At 46.8% G+C, this 26,567-nt stretch overlaps 2 long non-coding RNA genes across 2 annotated transcripts in view; one reads left to right on the forward strand and one right to left on the reverse strand.

Moving 5' to 3' along the window:
• Positions 1–1,716: 1,716 nt before the first annotated feature.
• LOC137333982 (uncharacterized) overlaps positions 1,717–26,567 on the forward strand; it is a 58,838-nt gene continuing 33,987 nt past the window's right edge. The window contains exon 1 of the long non-coding RNA XR_010966024.1: positions 1,717–1,860. This is a non-coding gene — a long non-coding RNA (uncharacterized lncRNA). The remainder of the gene's footprint in view (positions 1,861–26,567) is intronic.
• LOC137333983 (uncharacterized) overlaps positions 10,965–26,567 on the reverse strand; it is a 40,268-nt gene continuing 24,665 nt past the window's right edge. Inside the window, exons 2-3 of the long non-coding RNA XR_010966025.1 lie at positions 23,614–23,679; positions 10,965–11,464 (exon numbers count right to left, since the gene is read on the reverse strand). This is a non-coding gene — a long non-coding RNA (uncharacterized lncRNA). The remainder of the gene's footprint in view (positions 11,465–23,613; positions 23,680–26,567) is intronic.

Below are 26,567 nucleotides of genomic sequence, written 5' to 3' on the forward strand. Positions count from 1 at the left end.
GTTTTTATATTCTATCCCCCGAGCAATAAAAGCCAACATTCCGTTGGCCTTCTTGATCACCTGCTGCACCTGCATACTAACCTTTTGATTTTCTTGCACTAGGACCCCCAGATCCCTTTGTACTGCAGTACTTTCCAGTTTCTTGCCATTAAGATAATAACTTGCTCTCTGATTTTTCCTGCCAAAGTGCATAACCTCACATTTTCCAATATTGTATTGCATCTGCCAAATCTCCGCCCACTCACCCAGCCTGTCTATATCCCCTTGTAGGTTGTTTATGTCCTCCTCACTCTCTACTTTCCCTCCCATCTTTGTATCATCTGCAAACTTTGATATGTTACACTCGGTCCCCTCCACCAAATCGTTAATATAGATTGTAAAGAGTTGGGGACCCAGCACCGACCCCTGCGGAACACCACTAGCTACTGGTTGCCAGTCCGAGAATGAACCATTTATCCCAACTCTCTGCTTCCTGTTAGATAACCAATCCTCCACCCATGCCAGAATATTACCCCCAATCCAGTGATTCTTTATCTTGAGCAATAATGGCCTGAGTCATCGGTGGAAAGTAACTGGCTAGAATTGAATATGATGTGGAGATGCCGGTGATGGACTGGGGTTGACAATTGTAAACAATTTTACAACACCAAGTTATAGTCCAACAAATTTATTTTAAATTCCACAAGCTTTCGGAGGCTTCCTCCTTCCTCAGGTGAACGGTGTGGAAATGAAATTTTCGAATCCTTCGCATTTGAAAATCACAGAACAATGCCTGATGATTACTGCCCGTTGCCAAGGCAATCACAGTGAGCAGACAGAAAGGTGTCACCTAAAAGGCCACCGAATATACAAACCCCCCAAAAAAAAAGAGAGAGAAGGAAGACAGTCAATGACCCGTTATATTAAAAACAGATAACATTTGTTCGCTGGTGGGGTTACGTGTGGTGTGACATGAACCCAAGATCCCAGTTGAGGCCGTCCTCATGGGTGCGGAACTTGGCTATCAATTTCTGCTCGACGATTTTGCGTTGTCGTGTGTCTCGAAGGCCGCCTTGGAGTATGCTTACCCGAAGGTCGGTGGCTGAATGTCCATGACTGCTGAAGTGTTCCCCGACAGGGAGAGAACCCTCCTGTTTGGCGATTGTTATATTGAATAGTTCAGGCTGCAGTTTGAATTAATGCTGTGGAGCTTCGCATGGCCCAAAAACAGGAGCATTTTACTTCAGGTTTTACCTGTGATTAGTCACTGGGGTGAGGAGCTGGGTTAGAATCCATTGTCGGCCATTTAAAAAAAATGGCTAGTGGATCTCCCATGGCATTGCTCGTCGGGCGACAGGCTGTTTTGTAAAAGGCAGTGGCGTTCAACCGTGCAGCGCACAACCCAGCGTGAAGCTCGGCCCCTCTGAGGTCACAAAGTCTAAGCTCAGATCAATCGGAGTTCGGTTGTTGTTTGGTTCGAGAACTTTGCAGATTGGAATCTGCGTCTTAGTTTCGGGCTGCACCTCAGAAGCACTCAGCATTTGTCACCAGTCAGCTGTGAAAACCGGCATAAAATTAACCTGCACTGAGTGTGACACAGGACGTGTGACGTTTGAGGTGACAGGAAGTGTATGCACACATACCATTTTTATAATCTCTTGTTACATATTAAAATCTCGTGTCTTGTGTAACACTTATTTCCTGTAGCATTTTTCAGTCACACTTTCCTGTCACGCTTTTCTGTCGCTTTCCTATTGATTTTACTCGCCTCTGATTGAACCCTGCATTATTTGGTCTCCGAGGTATGTGACAGATCTACCGATTTCCTTCTGTGGCTGTCTCCTGATTGGCTCAAGGTTTACTTAAGGCTACTCAGCTCAAGTAAGTTCTGTTGAACATTTTAATTTTTTTAAATTTTAAGTTATGGCTTATTTTTAATGCGGCCCCTTTCCTGATTTTGCCAGGTCTGGGACCTCCATTGGTTCTGTATTCCACCCCTTCTAGTTGGCTTTGCTTCCCCACCCCTCTACCAGCTCTGCAGCCCCTTTGCCCATTCCCACCGCTGCTAAAGGGTGAGTGGGATGGGTCATGGGCAGGATGCAGGCCGACAGCACGTACTGTTCTGCGTTCCTATCGTCTAAAACACTGTCAGACCCCCTCCCCTCCCCTCCATCTCTCTCATGTACCCAACTGCCCAACTTTCACTGTCAGCGCGCAGCTACCCCTGATCTCCCAGCCCGCCCGCTCTAACCTCACCCTCCCACTCTAACCTTCTGCCTGGCTCGCTGGTGCCAACTGCACACTGACCTGAGGCATGGCTGTCACCAGCGAATAGCATGGCAATGTAATGGTAGGACGTTGGAGGGGTGAGTGGGCACCACAGGAACAGGAGGAGGCCGTTCAGCCCCTCGAGCTCGTTCCGCCATTCAGTCAGCTCACGGCTGGTCTGTCCCTCAACTCCATTTACCCGCCTTTGCTCCATATCCCTCGATACCCTTACCCAATAAAAATCTATCGATCTCAGTCTTGAAAATCCACACCTTTCTGGGGGAAGAGAGTTCCAGATTTCCACTCTCCTTTGTGTGAAAAAGTCCTTCCTGATTTGTGCCCCCTTGTTCTAGATTCCCCCACCAGAGGAAATGGTTTCTCGGTGTCTACCCCATTGAATCCCTTTATCATTTCAAAAACCTCGATTAGATCACCCTCATCCTTCTAAACTCAAGGGAATACAAACAAAGTTTATGCAATCCTGGGACTCCCTCCTCGCCATCTCAGATCCCAACTTCCTGCTCAATTACTGTCAGACCCCAGGAATGCTGAGTGAGCTAGATCTACAGTCCAACCTCCAGTCCTGTTGTAGCCTTGACTGCTCCTCCACAATGCTGCCAATCTCCAGACCCCCTCCCCAGTGATACCAATCTCCAGGACCCTCTCCCCAGTGATACCAATCTCCAGAACCCCCTCCCCAGTGATACCAATCTCCAGAACCCCCTCCCCAGTGATACCAATCTCCAGGACCCTCTCCCCAGTGATACCAATCTCCCGGACCCCCTCCCCAGTGCTGCCAATCTCCAGGACCCCTCCCCAGTGATACCAATCTCCAGGACCCCCTCCCCAGTGCTGCCAATCTCCAGGACCCCATCCCCAGTGATACCAATCTCCAGGACCCCTCCCCAGTGATACCAATCTCCAGGACCCTCTCCCCAGTGATACCAATCTCCAGGACCCCCTCCCCAGTGCTGCCAATCTCCAGGACCCCCTCCCCAGTGATACCAATCTCCAGGACCCCTTCCCCAGTGCTGCCAATCTCCAGGACCCCCTCCCCAGTGCTGCCAATCTCCAGGACCCCTCCCCAGTGCTGCCAATCTCCAGGACCCCCTCCCCAGTGCTGCCAATCTTCAGGACCCCATTCCCAGTGCTGCCAATCTCCAGGACCCCCTCCCCAGTGCTGCCAATCTCCAGGACCCCCTCCCCAGTGAAACCAATCTCCAGGACCCCCTCCCCAGTGATACCAATCTCCAGGACCCCCTCCCCAGTGATACCAATCTCCAGGACCCCCTCCCCAGTGATACCAATCTCCAGGACCCCCTCCCCAGTGATACCAATCTCCAGGACCCCCTCCCCAGTGCTGCCAATCTCCAGGACCCCATCCCCAGTGATACCAATCTCCAGGACCCCTCCCCAGTGATACCAATCTCCAGGACCCTCTCCCCAGTGATACCAATCTCCAGGACCCCCTCCCCAGTGCTGCCAATCTCCAGGACCCCCTCCCCAGTGATACCAATCTCCAGGACCCCTTCCCCAGTGCTGCCAATCTCCAGGACCCCCTCCCCAGTGCTGCCAATCTCCAGGACCCCTCCCCAGTGCTGCCAATCTCCAGGACCCCCTCCCCAGTGCTGCCAATCTTCAGGACCCCATTCCCAGTGCTGCCAATCTCCAGGACCCCCTCCCCAGTGCTGCCAATCTCCAGGACCCCCTCCCCAGTGAAACCAATCTCCAGGACCCCCTCCCCAGTGATACCAATCTCCAGGACCCCCTCCCCAGTGATACCAATCTCCAGGACCCCCTCCCCAGTGATACCAATCTCCAGGACCCCCTCCCCAGTGATACCAATCTCCAGGACCCCCTCCCCAGTGATTCCAATCTCCAGGACCCTCTTCCCAGTGATACCAATCTCCAGGATCCCTCCCAAGTGACGCCAATCTCCCGGACCCCCTCCCCAGTGATACCAAAGCATGAGATGCCCACACCAGTGCTGAAAGACCTTAGGTCTCAATGCTAACAAACCCGAGGCTCATCCCCAATCGCTGCTAAACCTGGGGCCCCACTCCCAATCCAAAACCCTGGGACCCACACCCCATTAATGGCAACCTTCAGGACCACCTCCCCATTAGTGCTGCTAAACTCCAGTAACCCTCTCAAACCCCTCATGCTGCTAAAGTCCACGATTGTCCCCTATTCTGAAAAGCTCAACACTTCCACCAGAGTCCTACCGAATGCTGGGACCACCCCTCCCAGTGCTAGGAGAGACCAGCCCCCTAGCGCTGCTAAATCCCATGCCCCCTCCCCTGGGACCCTGACGGCCAGTACCTACCTCCAGCCTGCTATACCGCGCGTACCAACTGGCTGTGGATACTTCTCTTTAAATATGGTAAGACACAATGATTGAGGACATAAGTGGAGGAAGCACTGCATCCTCCAACTCACCATTCTCTCCTTCATCACCATCCCCTCGCTCCTTCCCACTCCACTCTCTTTCATGCTCACCATTCACCACCACACTTTCTGCAATACCTACCTTTCCTCCTTATTTGCCCCCTGAGCTGTCACCGATGCCTGACACGAAACGCAAACTCCTATGTTAACGCCCATTCACCACCTCCCTCTCCCATTCACCACCTCCCTCTCTCCCATTCACCACCTCCCTCTCTCCCATTCACCAACTCCCTCTCTCCCATTCACCACCTCCCTCTCTCCCATTCACCACCTCCCTCTCTCCCATTCACCACCTCCCTCTCTCCCATTCACCACCTCCCTCTCTCCCATTCACCACCTCCCTCTCTCCCATTCACCACCTCCCTCTCCCATTCACCACCTCCCTCTCTCCCATTCACCACCTCCCTCTCTCCCATTCACCACCTCCCTCTCTCCCATTCACCACCTCCCTCTCTCCCATTCACCACCTCCCTCTCTCCCATTCACTACCAACCTCTCTCCCATTCACCAACTCCCACTCTCCCATTCACCACCAACCTCTCTCCCATTCACCACCTCCCTCTCTCCCATTCACCACCTCCCACTCTCCCATTCACCACCTCCCTCTCTCCCATTCACCACCAACCTCTCTCCCATTCACCACCTCCCTCTCTCCCATTCACCACCTCCCTCTCTCCCATTCACCACCTCCCTCTCTCCCATTCACCACCTCCCTCTCTCCCATTCACCACCTCCCTCTCTCCCATTCACCACCTCCCTCTCTCCCATTCACCACCTCCCTCTCTCCCATTCACCACCTCCCTCTCTCCCATTCACCACCTCCCTCTCTCCCATTCACCACTAACCTCTCCAGAGCCCCACTCCAGCCCCATTCCTCTCCTAATGTCTCACACTGCCCCACCGCTCAATCCAAACTCCCCAACCCACCTCGTCTTCAGATCCAACTTCACACTTACATTCCAACCAGCGCAGAAACTGACTCTCAATAAGTATAAAACCCTCTACATTTTTATTTATTAGAAATCTGTCCACAAATAAATCTAAACAATGAAATCAGATACATACATTATAGAAAGGTATTTACACTGCACAGATTTTGTAGATATATAATATACACACACATACCTTATAAACACATTACATAAATACATTGTAAGATACTATTTATACATTTAACATTAATTTATTTTAACTCCCGTTCTTTTATTCATCAGCCTCTACAATTATATAAAATATTCCGATATACAATTCCATTAATTGTTCAGTAATACTCAGTTACATATGTAATTTTTCTTACACCACAATGTTTATAAAACTATCGTTTTTACTTTTCATAAGTATGTAAATATGTAAATTATATATGACTTCAATCAATTTCTTCATTTTTCTCCATAAATCTATCTACATCTACATCTATGATTCTATGAGCAGGAGACCTACTAGAATCATAGATGTAGATGTAGATAGATTTAGACATGTACAAGACCAATATCCAAGGCACAGGACACCACATGTTTAGGAAGAACAGGAGGAAAGAATTAGATAAATCAACAATTTGTGGTTACGGGAGGTCATTGGGTTTAAAAGGCGGTCGATTACAGGTTAAGGGGAGACTGAGGGAGGGGAGGGGAGGTCCTGCCAAAGAGTGAGTTAGAGTTGCAGGCGGCCGATGAGTCTTCACTTCAACACAGAGAGGACGAAGAGTGTGTCGTTCAACGACTCAGTTCAGAAGACCACTGACCACAGAAACACCGTCCAGTGTGGACCAGTATCTCAGTGAGGGCCGAGAGAGGGCAGGGGCAACTGAAATAAGAACATATGAAGAAAGAAAGGGCTTGGGTGTGGAAGGTGCAGCTCTTAAACTCAATCAAAGCAAGATTTAATCCCATTCATTAATCCGATGTTCATTCACCGCTGATGTGTGAAATTCCTTGCCGACTGGTGTAATAAATACAACTCCTGTTCCCACTGATGGGCATTAACTGGTTTAATGAAAAGAGGGAATTGTTGCAAAGGGACAATTACGGAGTTAATGACCGTTTCACGCAAGTGAACATCAGTCAGATGAACCCAAAGACGTCTTCAATGAATTACACTCCCCGCCGTTAGTTTCAATCTACACGTGCGGATGTTTTGCAGAGTGCGACCTGTTTCGAAGGAAAATCTGACGTCTTGTACTTGTAGTCAGCTAAATACACTGACCCCAAGGTCCCAGGGTCTCTGCTGCTACCCGCTGGAACCAGCCCAGCAGTGGGAAAAAGGAAGGAAGGAAGGAAGGACAGACTTCATAGTATCATAGTAGGTACAGCAATGGAGGAGGCCATTCAGCCCATCGTGCCTGTACCGGCTCTTTGAAAGAGCTATCTGATTAGTCCCATTCCCCTGCTCTTTCCCCGTAGCCCTGCAAACTTTTTCCCTTCAAGTGTTTATCCAATTCCCTTTTGAAAGTTACCATTGAATCTGCTTCCACCGCCCTTTCAGGCAGCGCATTCCAGATCATCACATCTGGCTCTTTTGCCGATCACCTTAAATCTGTGTCCTCTGGTTACTGACTGTTCTGCCATTGGAAACAGTTTCTCCTTATTTACTCTATCAAAACCCCTCATGATTTTGAACACCTCTAGCAAATCTTCCCTTAATCTTCTCTGCTCTAAGGAGAACAACCCCAGCTTCTCCAGTCTCTCCACATAACTGAAGTCCCTCATCCCTGGTACCATTCTGGTAAATCTCTTCTGCACCCTCTCTAAGGCTTTGACACCTTTCCTAAAGTGTGATGCCCAGAATTGAACACAATACTCCAGCTGAGGCCTAACCAGTGATTTATAAAGGTTTAGCATAACTTCCTTGCTTTTGTACTCTATGCCTCTATTAATAAAGCCCAGGATCCCCCATGCTTTTTTAACAGCCCTCTCAACTTGTCCTGCCACCTTCAGCGATTTGTGTACATACACCCCCAGGTCTCTCTGTACCTGCACCCCCTTTAAAATTGTCCCATTTAGTTTATATTGCCTCTCCTCATTCTTCCTACCAAAATGTATCACTTCACATTTCTCTGCATTAAATTCTATCTGCCATGTGTCTGCCCATTTCACCAGTCTGTCTCTGTCCTCCTGAAGTCTGTTACTATCCTCCACATTGTTTACTACATTTCTGAGATTCGTGCAAACTTTGAAATTATACCCTCTATACTGAAATCCAGGTCATTAATATATATCAAAAAGAGCAGTGGTCCTAAAACGGACCCCTAGGGAACACCACTGTATACTTCCCTCCAGTCTGAAAAACAACCGTTCACCACTACTCTCTGCTTTCTGTCCCTTAGCCAATTTTATATCCACTCTGTCACTGTCCCTTTAATCCCATGGGCTTACATTTATGTAGCGCCCTTCATGACCTCAGGACATCCCAAAAGCCAATGAAGTGTTTTTGAAGTGTAGTCACTATTGCAACGTAAGAAACGCGGCATCCAATTTGCACACAGCAAGATCCCACCAACAGCAAGGTGATAATGACCAGATCATCTGTTTTAGTGACGTTGGTTGAGGGATAAATATTGGCCCAGGACACTGGGGAGAACTCCCCTGCTCTTCTTCGAAATAGTGGCTACGGGATCTTTTACGTCCACCTGAGAGGGCAAATGGGGCCTTGGTTTAACGTCTCATCCGAAAGACAATTTATGGTATATAGAAGTTCACACTAAAAACCATCTGTCAAACGGCCTCTATTAGCTCTCTCCAGAGAAGCTGGAGATTGTTCTCCTTGGAGCAGAGGAAGTTCAGGCAGAGATTTGTTAGGGGTGTTCCAAATTTTGAAGGGTTTTGAGAAAGTAAATAAGGAGAAACTTTTTCCACTGGCAGGAGGGTCGGTAACCAGAGGTCACAGATTTATGGTAATTGGCAAAAGAACCAGAGGAGGAGATGAGGAGAATTTTTTGTACACAACGAGTTGTTATGATCTGGAATGCGCTGCCTGAAAGGGCAGTGGAAACAGGATTCAATAATAACTTTCAAAAGGGAATTGGATAAATACTTCAAAAGAAAATATGCAGGGCTGCGGGGAAAGAGAAGGGGAGTGGGACGAATTGGATAGCTCTTTCAAAGGGCCGGCACAGGCACGATGGGCCGAATGGCCTCCTCCTGTGCTGCGGGATTGTCTGATTCTAAGATGAGTCACTTTCTCAGGAAAGGAAAACAGTGAAATCTCACACTCCGGCCAGGTCTGGTCGAATGCTGGGCTCCATTGCGAAGAGTTTGGGTTTGGTTCCCCAACCTTGACTCTCATCCAAACCCATTCTTTGCAGTTCTCAACTGGGCCGTAGAATGGGATGGTCTGGGGTAGCAGTTCAGTGCTGGGATTGGGGGGGGGTGGGTACAGGGATCAGCAAGGAGATCCAGCTGTGACGATGAAGGAGTAGATAAACCATAACACTTACCATTCAGCTGAAGAAAAGGCAAGGTTAAGATAGGGGGCGGAGAACGGGGGGATTTAAACAATGATGGGCAACAAAATGTTTTGATTTCCTATTTAAATAGGTCAGCGTTGACGCAGACCGTGTCTCACCGAGGTACATCTGAGCTGATTGAATTCCTCAGCTTGTTTCCAATCAGCCTGCCAAGTTTTTTTTTAAGTAAAGAGAGATGATGCACAAATGTTACATCCACAAGCAACAGCTGCATCGATAGAACTCGTCAAGGGCACGGTGTGAATGGGCCGGGTAGCTTGTTAACGGATGGATTTATTCCGTTCAGGGTGCCATGAGGGGGGAGCGAGGGAGTCAACGCACGTGGGCCAGAGATGCCGCGGCGAGTCTTCACGGGCCGTGCCCAGAATGTTGTGCGTATCGGGAGTCACAGATGGACAAACAGCTGTCATTTACTGAACTGGCAACAACAACAGGAGCAAGAACAGCAATAGACGAAACATCTGAGGGCAAAATCTCCACAGCTCCTGGTCAGACGATCGGAGTAAATGAAAATAAGCTTTAAGGATTCACATTTTTAATTTCTTTCTTCGCTTTCAGTTTCCCTGGTTGTCAGCCGTTTCTCAGTGCCTACATAAGAGCATAAGAAATAGGAGCAGGAGTAGGCCTAATTTCAAGGGCAATTAGGGATGGGCAATAAATGCTGGCCCTGCCAGCGAAGCCCACATCCCATGAACGAGTAAAAAAAAAATAAGGCCCCTCGAGCCTGCTCCGCCATTCAATAAGATCATGGCTGATCTTCGACCTCCACTCCACTTGCCTGCCCAATCCCCATATCTTTTGATTCCCTTAGAGTCCAAAAATCTATCAATCTCAGTCTTGAATATATTCAACGACTCAGTATCCACAGCCCTCTGGGGTAGGGAATTCCAAAGATTCACAACCCTCTGAGTGAAGAAATTTTTCCTCATCTCAGTCCTAAATGGCCGACCCCTAATCCTACAACTATGCCCCCTAGTTCTAGACTCTTCAGCCAGGGGAAACAGCCTCTCAGCATCTACCCTGTCAATAACCCTCAGAATTTTACACATTTCAATGAGATCACCTCTCATTCTTCTAAACTCCAGAGAGTATTGGCCTATTCTACTCAATCTTTCCTCATAGGACAACCCTCTCATCCCAGGAATCAATCTAGTGAACCTTCATTGCACCGCCTCCCAGGCAAGTATATCCTTCCTTAGATAAGGAAAACCAAAACTGTACGCAGTACTCCAGGTGAGGTCTCACCAGAGCCCTATATAATTGCAACAAGACCTCCTTACTCTTATATTCCAACCCCCTTGCAATAAAAGCTAACATACCATTTGCCTCTGAGTTAGTAGGTCATGGGATTGAGTCCCACTCCAGAGACTAGAGCACATAATCCAGGCTGACACTCCCAGTACAGTACTGAGGGAGTGCTGCACTGTCGGAGGTGCCGTCTTTCGGATGAGACAATAAATCAAGGCCCCGTCTGCTCTCTCAGCTGGACGTACAGCACGGGTTAGATACAGAGTAAAGCTCCCTCTACACTGTCCCATCAAACACTCCCAGGGCAGGTACAGCACGGGTTAGATACAGAGTAAAGCTCCCTCTACACTGTCCCATCAAACACTCCCATACAGCACCGATATGAAGAGCGTGTGAATTGGAAGTAGCTCACTGTAATATTGGATTGGTGACAGTATGTTTGTGCTGAAGTAATATATAGCACTCAAGGGCAAGGTTACACAATCAGATCTTGTAATTCAATACTGATGTACACATGGTCCTGTGCAGGGACTAATGCAATGAATAACCAAATCCCATTTATTAATTAATGTGCTAAGGGCCAACATGAGTTAAATATCACCGATAACTCCTGTTGCCCAATAGTTTACACACCTTTATTTGTAATAGAAGATTATGCAGAACATAAAGTACTTTATACAATCATCAATGTTAACTTCCTGTAATTCAAAAGTTTATTTAAATCGTGCTATTTCTGCAGTTTGGATCACAAACAGATGGAATCGTGCAGACTCTGCACGATCAAATATTCTAAAATATTCCCTCCACTTAAAAGGGAAATGTCAGCACTGGAGCACAGAAATCGCTGGACGAGAAAAGGCCAGAGTCCATTTAGTTCGCCTTCTACCATCCTGGTAGTCACAGGATACAATGACAACATCTTGCGGATGAAATGTTAAACCGTGGCACCGTCTGCCCTCTCAAGTGGACATAAAAGATCCCTCGGCCACTATTTCGAAGAAAAGCGGGGGAGTTCTCCTGAGGTGTCCTGGGCCAATATTTATCCCTCAACCAACATCACTAAAAAAACAGATTATCTGGTCATTATCACATTGCTGTTTGTGGGAGCTTGTTGTGTGCAAATTGGCCGTCAAACACTCCCAGGGCAGGTACAGCACGGGTTAGATACAGAGTAAAACTCCCTCTACACTGTCCCATCAAAAAAAAAGTCAACGGGAAATTGAGGAGCAAATATGTAAGGAGATTACAGACAGCTGCAAGAAAAATAGGGTGGTAATAGTAGGGGACTTTAACTTTCCCAACATTGACTGGGACAGCCATAGCATTAGGGGCTTGGATGGAAATAAATTTATTGAGTGTGTTCAGGAGGAATTTCTCATTCAGTATGTGGATGGCCCGACTAGAGAGGGGGCAAAACTTGACCTCCTCTTGGGAAATAAGGAAGGGCAGGTGACAGAAGTGTTAGTGAGGGATCACTTTGGGACCAGTGATCATAATTCCATTAGTTTTAAGATAGCTATGGAGAATGATAGGTCTGGCCCAAAAGTTAAAATTCTAAATTGGGGAAAGGCCAATTTTGATGGTATTAGACAGGAACTTTCAGAAGTTGATTGGGAGAGTCTGTTGGCAGGCAAAGGGACGTCTGGTAAGTGGGAGGCTTTCAAAAGTGTGTTAACCAGGGTTCAGGGTAAGCACATTCCTTATAAAGTGAAGGGCAAGGCTGGTAGAAGTAGGGAACCTTGGATGACTCGGGAGATTGAGGCACTAGTCAAAAAGAAGAAGGAGGCATATGACATGCATAGGCAGCTGGGATCAAGTGGATCCCTTGAAGAGTATAGAGATTGCCGGAGTAGAGTTAAGAGAGAAATCAGGAGGGCAAAAAGGGGATATGAGATTGCTTTGGCAGATCAGGCAAAGGTGAATCCAAAGAGCTTCTACAAATACATAAAGGGCAAAAGGGTAACTAGGGAGAGAGTAGGGCCTCTTAAGGATCAACAAGGTCATCTATGTGCGGAACCACAAGAGATGGGTGAGATCCTGAATGAATATTTCACATCGGTATTTACGGTTGAGAAAGGCATGGATGTTAGGGAACTTGGGGAAATAAATAGTGATGTCTTGAGGAGTGTACATATTACAGAGAGGGAGGTGCTGGAAGTCTTAACGCGCATCAAGGTAGATAAATCTCCGGGACCTGATGAAATGTATCCCAGGACGTTATGGGAGGTTAGGGAGGAAATTGCGGGTCCCCTAGCAGAGATATTTGAATCATCCACCGCTACAGGTGAGGTGCCTGAAGATTGGAGGGTAGCAAATGTTGTGCCTTTGTTTAAGAAGGGCGGCAGGGAAAAGCCTGGGAACTACAGACCGGTGAGCCTGACATCTGTAGTGGGTAAGTTGTTAGAGGGTATTCTGAGGGACAGGATCTACAGGCATTTGGAGAGGCAGGGACTAATTAGGAACAGTCAGCATGGTTTTGTGAGAGGAAAATCATGTCTCACGAATTTGATTGAGTTTTTTGAAGGGGTAACCAAGAAGATAGATGAGGGCTGTGCAGTAGACGTGGTCTACATGGACTTCAGCAAAGCCTTTGACAAGGTACCGCATGGTAGGTTGTTACATAAGGTTAAATCTCATGGGATCCAAGGTGAGGTAGCCAATTGGATACAAAATTGGCTTGACGACAGAAGACAGAGGGTGGTTGTAGAGGGTTGTTTTTCAAACTGGATGCCTGTGTCCAGCGGTGTGCCTCAGGGATCGGTGCTGGGTCCGCTGTTATTTGTTATTTATATTAATGATTTGGATGAGAATTTAGGAGGCATGGTTAGTAAGTTTGCAGATGACACCAAGATTGGTGGCATTGTGGACAGTGAAGAAGGTTATCTAGGATTGCAATGGGATCTTGATAAATTGGGCCAGTGGGCCGATGAATGGCAGATGGAGTTTAATTTAGATAAATGTGAGGTGATGCATTTTGGTAGATCGAATCGGGCCAGGACCTACTCCGTTAATGGTAGGGCGTTGGGGAGAGTTATAGAACAAAGAGATCTGGGAGTACAGATTCATAGCTCCTTGAAAGTGGAGTCACAGGTGGATAGGGTGGTGAAGAAGGCATTCGGCATGCTTGGTTTCATTGGTCAGAACATTGAATGCAGGAGTTGGGATGTCTTGTTGAAGTTGTACAGGGCATTGGTGAGGCCACACTTGGAGTACTGTGTACAGTTCTGGTCACCCTATTATAGAAAGGATATTATTAAACTAGAAAGAGTGCAGAAAAGATTTACTAGGATGCTACCGGGACTTGATGGTTTGACTTACAGGGAGAGGTTAGACAGACTGGGACTTTTTTCCCTGGAGAGTAGGAGGTTAAGGGGTGATCTTATAGAAGTCTATAAAATAATGAGGGGCATAGATAAGGTAGATAGTCAAAATCTTTTCCCAAAGGTAGGGGAGTCTATAACGAGGGGGCATAGATTTAAGGTGAGAGGGGAGAGATACAAAAGGGTCCAGAGGGGCAATTTTTTCACTCAAAGGGTGGTGAGTGTCTGGAACGAGCTGCCAGAGGCAGTAGTAGAGGCGGGTACAATTTTGTCTTTTAAAAAGCATTTGGACAGTTACATGGGTAAGATGGGTATAGAGGGATATGGGCCAAGTGCAGGCAATTGGGACTAGCTTAGTGTATAAACTGGGCGACATGGACATGTTGGGCCGAAGGGCCTGATTCCATGTTGTAACTTCTATGAAACACTCCCAGGGCAGGTACAGCACGGGTTAGATACAGAGTAAAGCTCCCTCTACACTGTCCCATCAAACACTCCCAGGGCAGGTACAGCACGGGTTAGATACAGAGTAAAGCTCCCTCTACACTGTCCCTTCAAACACTCCCATACAGCACCGATATGAAGAGCGTGTGAATTGGAAGTAGCTCACTGTAATATTGGATTGGTGACAGTATGTTTGTGCTGAAATAATATATAGCACTCAAGGGCAAGGTTACACAATCAGATCTTGTAATTCAATACTGATGTACACATGGTCCTGTGCAGGGACTAATGCAATGAATAACTCAGTTTCCAAATCCGGTTTATTAATTAATGTGCTAAGGGCCAACATGAGTTAAATATCACCGATAACTCCTGTTGCCCAATAGTTTACACACCTTTATTTGTAATAGAAGATTATGCAGAACATAAAGTACTTTATACAATCATCATTGTTCATGATTCAAAAGTTTGTAATTCAAATGTTTGTTTAAATTGTGCCACAGGCAATTTCGGAGCTTTCTGTGCGCAAATTGGCTGCCACATTTCCTATATTACAACAGTGACTACACTTCAAAAGTACTTCATTGTCAAAAAGCGTTTTGGGACATCCTGAGGTCATGAAAGGCGCTATATAAATGCAAAAAAAAGAGGCAGACACTTGCACTCACTGGTTGTCTGCAGTCTCCCCCACACCCCAGTTACCATGTTTCACTCTTTAGACTATTGGTCAGACCCAGTCTAAGAGCAAATACTTTCTGCTGAGCTCCCAGTTACATGACAACAGGAATAGGGAATGCTCATGGCGCACTGCTCTCTCGCATTGTCACTTGAGAGTTTCACAATGTCACACCAAGGGAGCAAGAGAGAGGGAGACAGAGACAGGAAGAAGCAGTCAGAGAAACAGGCGAGAGAGAGAGAAAGACAAAAATACGGAAACACAGAGATAGAGAGATGGAGAGAGACAGACATACAAAGACAGACAGAATAAAGCAGAAACAGTGATATAGACATACAGAGATGAAGAGGGAGGGAGCCAGACACAGACACATGCACAGAGAGGGTTTTATTAGATTTACTCTAGGTGAAAAATGGTAATGGAGAAAATAATTGGGCTTAAGATAAACAAATCTCCAGGACCTGATGGTTTCCACCCCAGGGTATTAAAAGAAACAGGTGAGGAAATTGTCGATTATTAGTCAGAAATTTCCAAAGTTCTCTAGATTTGGAAATTATGCCTTTGGCATGTAAAATTGCAAATGTCACTCCATTATTTAAGAAGGGCAGGAGGAAGAAACCAGGAAACTACTGTCCTGTCAGTTTACCTTCAGTTGTGGGGAAGCTCCTGGAATCTATCATCAGGGACAGAGTGACTGAACATTTGGAACATGTATCAGTTGATCAAAGAGGGTCAGCGTGGATTTGTGAAGGGCAGGTCACGTCTGACTAATCTAGTTGAATTTTTTGAGGAGGTCACTAGCATGGTGGATAGCAGAGTGTCCGTGGATTTTGTCTACGTGGATTCCAGGAGGCATTTGATAAGGTTACAGACAAGAGATTATTGGCAAAAATGAGAGCGCACGGATATTGGAGGTAACCTCGAGACATGGGTCAGTAATTGGAGACAGAGAGTGGGGATAAAGGACTCATTGTTTGATTGGCATGATGTGACAGGGATCTGTTCTGGGGTTTCAGCCTTTCACCATATATAGCATTTCAATGATTTGGATGAAGGAATAGAGAGTTGTGTATCCAAGTTTGCAGATGACACTAAGTTAGGAGGCACAGTAAGTTGCGCAGATGATAGCAGAAAGTTACAAAGGGACGTAGACAGACTAAGTGAGTGGGCAAAACTATGGCAGATGGAGTTCATTGTGGGGCAGTGTGAGGTCATCCACTTTGGATCTGAGAAAGATAAATCGGAATATTGTCTTAAATGGTGAGAGACTAGGAGCTGTGGAGGAGCAGAGAGATTTAGGGGTCCATGCGCACAAATCACTAAAAGCTAATGGACAGGTACAAAAATTAATCAAAAAGGCTAATAGGATGTCAGCCTTTATCTCAAGGGGGTTGGAATTCAAAAGTGAAGAAGTTATGCTTCAGTTGTACAGAACCTTGATCGGACCCCATTTGGAGTATTGCGTTCAGTTTTGACACTGGACCTCAGGAAATGAATCAAAAGCAAAATACTGCGGATGCTGGAAACCTGAAATAAAAACAGAAAATGCCGGAGCAGCTCAGCGAGTCAGGCAGCGTCTGTGGGAAAAGAAACAGAGTTAACGTTTCAGGTCGAAGACCTTTCGTCAGAACTGGGAGATCTTAAAGAGTTAAAGTTTTTAAGCAAATACAGAGCCAGGGAAAGGGAGGGATGGGGAGGGGGGAGGAAAGAACAAAGGGAAGGTCTGTGATAGGGTGGAGCTGCTGGTGTGATTAATTGACAAAAGGGATGATGGTGCGAGGCAAAAGGGGGTGATAATGGGACAGGTTAAGAAACAAAATATGGGTCTATGGGAGCTGTAAATGGAAACAGCAGAACCAATACCAGAAGCTGCAGTCTCACAAAAAAAATGGGAGCAGTGGTTATGGAAATCTTTTGTTGGCCTTGGAGAAGGTGCAGCACAGAGTCACCAGGATGATACCGGGGCTTAAAGGATTAAAGGATTAAATTATGGGGATAGGTTGCAGAAACTTGGATTCCCTCGAGTTTAGAAGGTTGAGGGGTGATCTAATCGAGGTGTTTAAAATGATAAAAGGATTTGATAGGGTAGATGGAGAGAAACTATTTCCTCTGGTGGGGGGAGTCCAGAACAAGGGGGCAGAACCTTAAAATTAGAGCCAGGCCATTCAGGGGTGATGTCAGGAAGCACTTCCTCACACAAAGGGGAGTGGAAATCTGGAACTCTCTCCCCCAAAAAAAGCTGTTGAGGCTGGGGGTCAATTGGAGATTTCAAGACTGAGATCGATAGAGTTTTGTTGGGTGAGGGTATCGAGGGATACGGAGCAAAGGCGGGTAAATGGAGTTGAGGAACAGATCAGCCATGATCTGATTGAATGGCGGAACAGGCTCAAGGGGCTGAATGGCCTCCTCCTGTTTCTATGAGGGAGAGCGACAGAGGCAGACATGCAGAATGAGAAAGACAGACATGCACAGGCAGAGAGAGACAGAGATGGACAAACATACAGAGAGAGAGTAAGAGAGAAAGAGAGAGAGGAGATAGAGACAGACACACAGGAAGACAGATAGACAGAGTGATTACCCAGGGCGATTGGTCACCTATTTTTGAATGCATTGCGTATTGAGTGCAGTGCTGATCCTGTTGCTAGGAGATATTGTTAAGTGTGAGTCATGGCTGCTCAGTGCCTGCAGGCCCCTGAGTTCTCCTACATCCTAAAGCTAAGGGATGATTTTAATACTACCCGCCCGATGGAAACGGGTAACCTATTAGCAGATGTCCTGCCACCTTCAATTTCAACCTGAGCAGGCATCAAGGGCAGCCGCCTGAAATTGGCGGAGTCCTCCTTTAAATATAGAAATCTGATGACATCATCAGGGTCCAGACTACAATTTTAACTCTGGCCTGAGTGCGGAAGCCAACGCGATTTTAACTCTGGCCTGAGTGCGGAAGCCAACGCGATTTTAACTCTGGCCTGAGTGCGGAAGCCAACGTGATTTTAACTCTGGCCTGAGTGCGGAAGCCAACGCGATTTTAACTCTGGCCTGAGTGCGGAAGCCAACGCGATTTTAACTCTGGCTTGAGTGCGGAAGCCGCTGTGATTTTAACTCTGGCTTGAGTGCAGAAGCCGCTGCGGTTTTAACTCTGGCCTGAGTGTGGAAGCTCCGCCAGGTAAAGACAGCGAGAAAGAAGAGCCGTGACCAGAAGAGGTTGTTTTCAGGTACTTTCCCTGTGGGGCCAGGAGGAGCAGGGGCAACAAGAGGGAAATGAGAGGGCAACAAGGGGGCAACAAGGGGGCAACAAGGGGGCAATCTTAGGGACTGTAGGGAAATTCAATAGAATATGATCTTAGGAACATAGGAACAGGAGTAGGCCATTCAGCCCCTCGTGCCTGCTCCGCCATTTGATAAGATCATGGCTGATCTGTGATCTAACTCCATATACCTGCCTTTGGCCCGTATCCCTTAATACCTTTGGTTGCCAAAAAGCTATCTATCTCACATTTAAATTTAGCAATTGAGCTAGTATCAATTGCCGTTTGTGGAAGAGAGTTCCAAACTTCTACAACCCTTTGTGTGTAGAAATGTTTTCTAATCTCGCTCCTGAAAGGTCTGGCTCTAATTTTTAGACTGTGCCCCCTACTCCAAGAATCCCCAACCAGCGGAAATAGTTTCTCTCTATCCACCCTATCCGTTCCCCTTAATATCTTATAAACTTCGATCAGATCACCCCTTAACCTTTGAAACTCGAGAGAATACAACCCCAATTTGTGTAATCTCTCCTCGTAACTTAACCCTTGAAGTCCTTCAAGGAACTATGATTTAAATACAAACCTGGCAATAAAATAACAGGAAAGGGTCTGATGGGGCGATAAAGTTGTAAAATCCCGGTATCGCATTGACAGCAAATAATCATTGTCAGGTCAAGTCTTCTGAGTTTTCTATTCCACTCATGTGGATGGTGATCTCTGGGTTTTTTTCGCTTATTCTAGGGATGTGGGCATCGCTGGCGAGGCCGGCCTTTGTTGCCTGTCCCTAATTGCCTTGAGAAAGATGGTGGTGGGCCTTCTTCTTGAACCATTGCAATTATTCTTTGTAGCAGTTTGACACAACCGAGGGGCTTGCTGGGCCACTTCAGAGGGCAGTTAAGAATCAACCATTTTGGTGTGGGACTGGAGTTTTTTTTTATTCGTTCATGTGATGAGGGCGTTGCTGGTGAGGCCAGCATTTATTGCCCATCCCTAATTGCCCTTGAGAAGGTGGCGGTGAGCCGCCTTCTTGAACCGCTGCAGTCCGTGTGGTGAAGGTTCTCCCACAGTGCTGTTAGGAAGGGAGTTCCAGGATTTTGACCCAGCGACGATGAAGGAATGGCGATATATTTCCAAGCCAGGATGGTGTGTGACTTGGAGGGGAACGTGCAGGTGGTGTTGTTCCCATGTGCCTGCTGCCCTTGTCCTTCGAGGTGGTAGAGGTCACGGGTTTGGGAGGTGCTGTCGAAGAAGCCTTGGCGAGTTGCTACAGTGCATCCTGTGGATGGTACACACTGCAGCCACAGTGCGCCGGTGGTGAAGGGAATGAATGTTTAGGGAGGTGGATGGAGTGCCAATCAAGCGGGCAGCTTTGTCCTGGATGGTGTCGAGCTTCTTGAGTGTTGTTGGAGCTGCACTCATCCAGACAAGTGGAGAGTATTCCATCACACTCCTAACTTGTGCCTTTTAGATGGTGGAAAGGCTTTGGGGAGTCAGGAGGTGAGTCACTCGCCGTAGGATACCCAGCCTCTAACCTGCTCTTGTAGCCACATTATTTATATGGCTGGTCCAGTTAAGTTTCTGGTCAATGGTGACCCCCAGGATGTTGATGGTGGGGGATTCGGCGATGGTAATGCCTCATGTTGAGGTAGCGGAGTGTGGACGTCGTTCAAGGACACCACAGGAGACAGGCCTTCGTCCAAGAACTTCTGTGTTCTGACACATCTTCCCTGCACTCAAGAAAAGAACCGTCAGATCCCAGTGCTTTTTGGGAGGGGGCGTTGAGGAGAAACGAGTACAAGAGGAAGTGAACAATGACAATAATAACTTGCGTTTATAAAGCGTAGTGAAACGTCCCGAGGTATTTCAGAGGAGTGTAATCAGACAATTGACACCGAGCCGCAGAAGGAGATATTAGGACAGGTGACCAAAAGCTCGGTCAAAGAGGTAGGTTTTAAACAGCAACTTAAAGGAGGAGAGAGAGGTAGAGAGGTGGAGTGATTTAGGGAGGGAATTCCAGAGCTTAGGGCCCAGGCAGCTGAAGGCACGGCCGCCAGTGGTGGAGCGATGAAAATCGGGGATGCGCAAGAGGCCAGAGTTGGAGGACGTTGGGTGATGTGAAGCAACTGCTACGGTGAAGGAGCACATGGTCCAGTTTCACTTTGACCCCTTCAACCCTCTCATTCTGCAGCTCTTTACATTCCTCTGCTGTTTACAGATTTTTCAAAAAAATTATTGACAAATCTCAGTCTTGAATATACTCAATGACACAGCCCTCTGGGGTAGAGAATTCCAAAGATCCACAACCCTCTGAGTGAAGAAATTCCTCCTCATCTCAGTCTTAAATGGCCGACCCCTTATCCTGAGACTATGCCCCCTAGTTCTAGACTCTCCAACCAGGGAAATAACCTCTCAGCATCTACCCTGTCAAACCCCCTCAGAATCTGTATGTTTCACCTCTTATTCTTCTAAACTCCAGAGAGTATAGGCCCATTCTACTCAATCTCTCCTCATAGGACAACCCTCTCATCCCAGGAATCAATCTAGTGAACCTTCGTTGCACTGCCTCTAAGGCAAGTATATCCTTCCTTAGATAAGGAGACCAAAACTGTACACAGTACTCCAGGTGAGGTCTCACCAAAGTCCTGTACAATTGTAATAAGACTTCCTTACTCTTATACTCCAGCCCCCTTGCAATAAAGGCCAACATACCATTTGCCTTCCTAATTACTTGCTGTACCTGCATACTAACTTTTTGTGTTTCTTGTACGAGGATACCCAAATCTCTCTGAACACCAACATTTAATAGTTTCTCACCATTTAAAAAATATTCTGTTTTTCTATTTTTCCTACCAAAGTGAATAACCTCACATTTCCCCACATTATACTCCATCTGCCACCTTCTTGCCCACTCACTTAACCTGTCTATATCCCTTTGCAGACTCTTTGTGTCCTCCTCACAGCTTACTTTCCCACCTAGCTTTGTATCGTCAGCAAACTTGGATACATTACACTCGGTCCCTTCATCTAAGTCATTAATATAGATTGTAAATAGCTGAGGCCCAAGCACTGATCCTTGCAGCACCCCACTAGTTACAGCCTGCCAACCTGAGAATGACCCGTTTATCCCTACTTTAACCAATCCTCTATCCATGCTAATATATTACCCTCAACCCCATGAGCCCTTATCTTGTGTAACAATCTTCTATGCAGCACCTTATCGAATGTCTTTTGAAAATCCAAATATACGACATCCACTGGTTCCCCTTTACCTACCCTGCTAGTTACATCCTCAAAATACTTCAATAAATTTGTCAAGCACGATTTCCCTTTCATAAAACCATGTTGACTCTGCCTAATCATATTATGATTTTCTAAGTGCCCTGTTACCACTTCCTTAATAATGGATTCCAGCATTTTCCCGACGACTGATGTCAGGCTAACTGGCCTGTAGTTCCCTGTTGTCTCTCTCCCTCCTTTCTTGAAAAGCAGGGTTATATTTGCAGTGACAGACCTGTACCCACCAGTACTGTACCCCAGTGTTATACAGTGACAGACCTGTACCCACCAGTACAGTACCCTAGTGTTATACAGTGACAGACCTGTACCCACCAGTACAGTACCCCAGTGTTATACAGTGACAGACCTGTCCCCACCAGTACTGTACCCCAGTGTTATACAGTGACAGACCTGTACCCCCAGTACTGTGCCCCAGTGTTATACAGTGACAGACCTGTACCCACCAGTACTGTACCCCAGTGTTATACAGTGACAGACCTGTACCCACCAGTACTGTACCCCAGTGTTATATAGTGACAGACCTGTACCCACCAGTACTGTACCCCAGTGTTATACAGTGACAGACCTGTACCCACCAGTACTGTACCCCAGTGTTATACAGTGACAGACCTGTACCCACCAGTACTGTACCCCAGTGTTATACAGTGACAGACCTGTACCCACCAGTACTGTACCCCAGTGTTATACAGTGACAGACCTGTACCCACCAGTACTGTACCCCAGTGTTATATAGTGACAGACCTGTACCCACCAGTACTGTACCCCAGTGTTATACAATGACAGACCTGTACCCACCAGTACTGTACCCCAGTGTTATACAATGACAGACCTGTACCCCCAGTACTGTGCCCCAGTGTTATACAGTGACAGACCTGTACCCCCAGTACTGTGCCCCAGTGTTATACAGTGACAGACCTGTACCCACCAGTACTGTACCCCAGTGTTATACAATGACAGACCTGTACCCACCAGTACTGTACCCCAGTGTTATATAGTGACAGACCTGTACCCACCAGTACTGTACCCCAGTGTTATACAGTGACAGACCTGTACCCACCAGTCTCCAAGGCTGTTTAATAACTGTAAAACTACTGGGATCATTTCGAGTAAAAATCGTTCGAGGTTAAATCGATATTGTCCTTTTTTTGGCAGTGTTTACTATCAGTTTCTTTCTCTTCTTGCCTCTGATGATGGTGTTGGCTGCTTTGCTGGTTTACCGCTCTGTGCCCATCAGTCACACTCCAGAACCTTGGCCAAGGGCGCCAGCTCTGACAATTAGCATTGCCGAGGCTGCTCGACTGCATGAGGCATCACCACCAGGCCAAATCCTCTCTTCACCAACTCCCGCGTGTGTTAATTTTTCGGCAAGGTTAATGCCAGTGGAAACTCTGGCAGGATTGACCATCCCTAGAGACGGGCAATGAGGCTAATTGTAACTCGCAAACTGGTTAGTTCTTGTTGGACCCCATCTGGAGACTGCATTCAGTTCTGGGCACCGCACCTCAGGAAGGATATATTGGCCTGGGAGGGGGGCAGAGCAGATTCACCAGAATGATATTGGGGCTAAAAGGGTTAAATTATGAGGACAGGTTGCAGAGACTAGGCTTGTATTCCCTCGAGTATAGAAGATTAAGGGGTGATCTAATCGAGGTGTTTAAGATGATTAAAGGATTCGATAGGGTCAATAGAAACTATTTCCTCTGGTGGGGGGAGTCCAGAACAAGGGGGCAGAACCTTAAAATTAGAGCCAGGCCGTTCAGGGGTGATGTCAGGAAGCACTTCCTCACACAAAAGGGAGTGGGAATCTGGAACTCTCTCCCCCAAAAACTGTTGAGGCTGGGGGTCAATTGAAAATGTCAAAACTGAGATTGATCGATTTTTGTTGGGTGAGGGGATTAAGGGTTACGGAACCAAGGCGGGTAAATGGAGTTAAGATACAGATCAGTCATGATCTAATTGAATGACGGAACAGGCTCGAGGGGCTGAATGGCCTCCTCCTGTTCCTCCTAACTGCTGCTAAAGCAGCAGAAGCCAAGGCAAATATGAGACCTTCCTGCCCAGCAAGGAACAGCAAGTCACTGCCTTAACCACCCAGGCCAGCTCAGGTGCAGTAGGTAGGGCGTGCAATGAGACCGATAGCTTTGCAGAGACTCTAAAGGGTTACGTCACGAAAGCAGAAGCCCGTTCGTGTGTTCAGAACAGCTTGAACTCATTTTAGCCACTCACTCGAACTGAGTTGCATCTGACATAGGAACAGAAAATGCTGGAAACACTCAGCAGGTCAGGCAGCGTCTGTGGAGAGAGAAACAGAGTTAACATTTCAGGTCGATGACCTTTCAGCAGAACTGGAAGAAGTTAGAGGTTTAACAGTTTTTAAGCAAGTACAGGGCCTGGGAAAAGAATTACATTGAGTTACATCGAAACTACAACACAGAAACAGGGGGAGAGAGTTCCAGATTTCCACTCCCCTTTGTGTAAAAAAGTGCTTCCTGATTTCGCTCCTGAACGGCCTGGCTCTAATTTTAAGGTTCTGCCCCCCTTGTTCTAGATTCCCCACCAGAGGGAATAGTTTCTCTCTCTCTACCCTGTCGAATCCTTTTATCATTTTAGAATCATAGAATCATAGAAAGGTTACAGCACGGAAGGAGGCCATTCAGCCCATCGAGTCCGCGCCGGCTCTATGCAAGAGCAATCCAGCTAGTCCCACTCCCCCGCCCTTTCCCTGTAGCCCTGCAAATGTTTTACTTTCAAGTACTTATCCAGTTCCCTTTTGAAGGCCATGATTGAATCTGCCTCCACCACCCCCTCGGGCAGTGCATTCCAGATCCTAACCACTCGCTGTGTACGCTCAGATCTCTCTTTTCCTGTACCCCTTTTAGAGTTGTGCCCTCTAGTTTATATTGCCTCTCCTTGTTCTTCCTACCGAAATGTGTCACTTCGCATTTTTCTGCGTTAAATTTCATCTGCCACGTGTCCGCCCATGCCACCAGCCTGTCTATATCCTCTTGAAGTCTATCACTATCCTCCTCACTGTTTACTACCCTTCCAAGTTTTGTGTCATCTGCAAATTTGGAAATTGTGCCCTGTACACCCAAGTCCAAGTCATTAATATATATCAAGAAAAGCAGTGGTCCCAGCACTGACCCCTGGGGAACACCACTGTACACCTCCCTCCAGTCCGAAAAACAACCGTTCCCCACTACTCTCTTTCTTGTCCCTTAGCCAATTCTGTATCCATGTTGCTACTGCCCCCTTTATTCCATGGGCCGCAATCTTGATAATAAGCCTACCATGCGGCACTTTATCAAACGCCTTTTGAAAGTCCATATACACCACATCAACTATATTGCCCTCATCTACCCTCTCTGTTACCTCATCAAAAAACTCTATCAGGTTAGTTAAACACGATTTGCCTTTAACAAATCCGTGCTGGCTTTCCCTAATCAATCCACACTCATCCAAGTGACTGTTAATTCTGTCTCGGATTATTGTTTCTAAAAAGTTTCCCCACCACTGAGGTTAAACTGACTGGCCTATAGTTGCTGGGTTTATCCTTACACCCTGTTTTGAACAAGGCTGTAACATTTGCAATTCTCCAGCCCTCTGACACCACCCCCCCGTATCTAAGGATGTTTGGAAGATTATGGCCAGTACCTCCGCAATTTCCATCCTTACTTCCCTCAGCAACATAGGATGCATCCCATCCGGACTGGGTGACTTATCTACTTTAAGTACAGCCAGCCTTTCTAGTACCTCCTCTTTATCAATTTTTAGCCCATCCAGTATCTCAACTACATCTCTTTTTACTGAGACTCTGGCAGCATCTTCTTCCTTGGTAAAGACAGATGCAAAGTACTCATTTAGTACCTCGGCCATTCCCTCTGCCTCCATGAGTAGATCTCCTTTATGGTCCCTAATCATCCCCACCCCTCCTCTTACTATCTGTTTACCGTTTGCATGCCTGTAGAAGACACATGAATTCCCTTTTATGTTGGCCGTCAGTCTATTCTCATACTCTCTCTTTGCCCCTCTCATTTCCTTTTTCACTTCCCCTCTGAACTTTCTATATTCTGCCTGGTTCTCACTTGTGTTATCAACCTGACATCTGTCATATGCCCCTTTTTTCTGTTTCATCTTACTCACTATCTCTTTTGTCATCCAGGGAGCTCTGGCTTTAGTTGCCCTCCTTTCTCCCTCGTGGGAATGTGCCTAGACTGTACCTGAACCATCTCCTCCTTAAAGGCTGCCCACTGTTCAATTACAGATTTGCCTGCCAATCTTTGATTCCAGTTTACCCGGGCCAGATCTGTTCTCATCCCATTGAGATTGGCCCTCCTCCAATTGAGTATTTTTACTTTAGAGTGGTCCATGTCCTTTCCCATAGCTATTCTAAACCTTATGATACTATGATCGCTGCTCCGTAAATGCTCCCCCACTGACACTTGCTCCAATTGGCCCGCCTCATTTCCTAGAACCAAGTCCAGCAATGCCTCCTTCCTCATTGGGCCGGAAACATACTGGTTGAGAAAATTATCCTGAACACATTTCAAAAATTCCTCCCCTTCTTTGCTCCTTATAGTATTATTATCCAGTCTATATTTTGATAGTTGAAGTCCCCCATTATCATTACTCTATGGCTTTTGCACCTCTCTGTAATTTCCCTGCAAATTTGTTCCTCTATCTCTTTCCCACTAGTTGGTGGTCTATAGAATACACCCAGTAGTGTAATGGCACCTCTATTGTTTCTTAACTCGAACCAAATAGATTCTGTCCTTGACCCCTCCAGGACATCCTCTCTCTCCAGCACTGCAATATTCTCCTTAATCAATCTTGCCCTTTCCCTCTTTTCTTTTGTTCCCTTTCTTTCCTGAACACCTGGTATCCAGGAATATTTAGTACCCAATCCTGCCCTTTTTTGAGCCAGGTCTCCGTTATCACCATGACATCATAGTCCCATGTGGCTATTTGCGCCTGCAGCTCACCGACCTTGTTTACCACACTTCGTGCGTTTATACACATGCACCGCAAACCCATTTTAGACTCTCTTGTACTCCCTCAGTCTGATCCCACCTAATACTGTACTATTTCTTGCTCTAGTGCTATCTGTCTCTCCTGATCCTTTGTGCACCCTGTTTCTCTTTTCCAATGCTACATCCTGGTGCCCATCCCCCTGCCAAATT

This window comes from Heptranchias perlo, chromosome 17, assembly GCF_035084215.1.
Source record: "Heptranchias perlo isolate sHepPer1 chromosome 17, sHepPer1.hap1, whole genome shotgun sequence".
Lineage (NCBI taxonomy): Eukaryota > Metazoa > Chordata > Chondrichthyes > Hexanchiformes > Hexanchidae > Heptranchias > Heptranchias perlo.